We start from the raw sequence: 2,685 nt of genomic DNA on the forward strand, positions 1-2,685 counted from the left end.
GGGAGAACTAGGGAGGTTTATTCCTGTTCCTCTTTAGAGGCACCAGAGCTAAAGAGCTGCTCTGGTGCCTGGCACTCCACAGCTGGAGAGAGGCAGCTGAGGGAGAAGGCTGCGGGTGGCCACAGTCCCCATCTCCAGCCTGCGTCCAGAGGCCACCCGAGCTGTCCCCATGGCCTGGGGGCATGTGTGTAGACGTGAAGTGAGTGACACCACCAGCCCTGGCCATGCCCTGCCCTGACAGCTGGTACCACAGCACTGATGGGGATGACAGTGGGTCCCACCAGATGCTCACAGCCACATTGCAGCATCCAAGCACCCGACTTGGTAAGAATGATTTCAGTGGCTTCAGTGTCTTACCCAAATGTTTTCTCTTTGTGCTTTCTAATGGGATGGGGCCCTTCGCACTCTCACTATAGGAACTTGTTATCAGCACTGTCTGTATTATTTTGTAGCCAAAGTGTCTGCTTATGACAAGAAATGGAAAAGCATATGACAAATGAAGAACTGTGTGTACTCTGACCATGAGTTGACCTAAGAAACAAATGGACTGCATTCTACCAAGCACATTGCTGAAATCCTTTCCAAAATAGCTTGTTAAACTTGATTGCCCTTCTCTTATTCACAATTAATATAATCACAGCAGTTGATAAAGAAAGCCTATTTACAGGCTTTGCAGAGCTTCACTTGCAGCTGGCTGGGCTCCACATGTTGGTATTTTTTTTCAATCCACCAGCAGAATGTTAGGAAAACATCCACCCAGCCGCCGATCGTGGGAAAACGCTCTTCGAACGAGGCAGGGCTGTAACCTCTAAGCAGGGTCTGGATCTGGATATTTGAACTTTGGCCCATCTTGGCTGAGGATCCCAGGCATGCTGCCTGCAACACCTTCTGCCGTAGAGTAATTAAATCCTGTAACGCAAACGTTGGAACATCAGAGGACGTTGGAACAGATTCCCTGCAATCACGGTAACCCATGTGTACCTGTGAGTTACATGATGAGATCCTTGATTGTCAGAATGAAATACTAGTAGTTCAAGGATGCAAGAGGCTCAGGAGAAAACCAGTCTGGTGATTTCCTCCTGATTTTATTAGAAAAGTGCATGTGTTAGAGCACCGAATCAGCCTGTTGAGCAAAGAGAAGGAATAAAGAAGTTGTGCTTTGTGTGCCTCACACTCAGGACACTGATGAACACTGATGTGCTCACTATTTTTGCTAGAGCTGAGCTAGAGGTGGAACTTCCTCTCTTAATCAGTTCACTTGGTTGTCTGCCGTGCTGATCTGGTTTAAATGAATAACTTCCGTATTTTTCTGAGTGTTGTACATGGTCTTTTCTGTTAGTGGGTACTCCTGTTGGAAGAAATTAAGTTATTGAAAAATTGCACTATTAAATGAATTGAAAAATAAATTCAGATATTCCTTGATATTTGACTTAATTCATCAGAGCAAAGCTAACTATCGGTTGCCAATGAGTGAACTCTGAACACGGGGGGTTTGAGCCAGAAGTGACTAATTTTTAGTCAACTTCATTATGCAGTGCCAGGCTGCAGTGATTCCCAGGTACACACAGTGACACCCCTCTGTCCCATGACAGAGGATGACGTGAGCTCAAGAACTGGGAAGAAGCAAAAGCCCTGTGGTGTCGGTGGGCACAATGTTATCAGTGAGAGGCACAGCTGCTGCACAGGGGGCTGCTGCTAGCCTACATTTGCTGGGATCACCTTGAAGGTTGGCTGTGCTTTTTATCCACAAAAAGTGTGTGCTCCAGGTGTGAGAAGCTGGGAAGTGCTGTCAGAGAGACGTCCTAGCTCTCTCTAGGACCAGGGCAACTGAGTCAGTGCTGTGTTTGGGATAATTCATCCTGATGAAATGCAGGTAATGGTGTTCTACAGCTTACAGTACCCAAGTTTTTATATCTGCCTGATACTGCATCCACTCATTCATAATTTGACTGCGGCAGTGGATTTGATTGGATTTGATGCACAGACAAAAGTTTCTGATGCTTCCAGTTGTGAGAAAACTGTCTAGATTGCTTAGAAATACCAAGTTCATTCTAGGTATAGGATTTACACCAGGTTAATTTATTTTTCCCAACCCTACTTTAAAAGTTAAGTGGGGTGTTGTGATGCCTAAGCCCTTTTCAGAGTGCTCACATCCCGTCAGGATGAATAATACCTCAAAATCCTGCATCATGCTTTTCAATTTTAATTTTAATTTTAATTTTAATTCTGTTTTAATTTTTAAGCATCACTGCTGTCCAGCAAAACAAAGGAAAAAATATGATAGCAAAGATTACCAGTTACTGATGGTAGAGCTAAACATGATTACTTTGTCACCTTTTCATCATTAATGATTAGCCATCTTGTGGTAGGTTAGAATAAGGAATAAACAGTTATTTCCAAGCTGTGCACAAATTAGCTTTTTGAACCCGAGAAAGTGAATTAGTTTTATCCAATATGTTTTCTTTCCCAATAAATGAGGATAACAAGTTCAAAAAATAAACATTAAATATCCGCCAAATCTGCCTTGACTCACTATCAATACGTGGCATCTTAGAAGGATGTGCCACAATGTGCTTAGTGTATTACATACACTGGGAGAATCAGAAGAGGGGTAATACCTTTTCCTACACTGCTTGATTTACATGTTAAATTTTCACTCACTGAAAGCAAACTAGACTGATTGGC

General features: G+C 43.3%; 1 protein-coding gene across 3 annotated transcripts in view; it reads left to right on the forward strand.

Moving 5' to 3' along the window:
- Positions 1-2,685, forward strand: part of STON2 (stonin 2) — an 84,410-nt gene that overhangs the window by 75,589 nt on the left and 6,136 nt on the right. The window contains exon 6 of one of the 3 annotated variants that reach the window (XR_003497682.3): positions 737-966. The exons of the other annotated variants lie outside the window; for them this stretch is intronic. The gene's annotated coding sequence lies outside the window, so the exon portion shown is untranslated. The remainder of the gene's footprint in view (positions 1-736; positions 967-2,685) is intronic. 3 annotated transcript variants of the gene reach the window in all.

The sequence above is a fragment of the Anas platyrhynchos genome, chromosome 5 (genome assembly GCF_047663525.1).
Source record: "Anas platyrhynchos isolate ZD024472 breed Pekin duck chromosome 5, IASCAAS_PekinDuck_T2T, whole genome shotgun sequence".
NCBI lineage: Eukaryota > Metazoa > Chordata > Aves > Anseriformes > Anatidae > Anas > Anas platyrhynchos.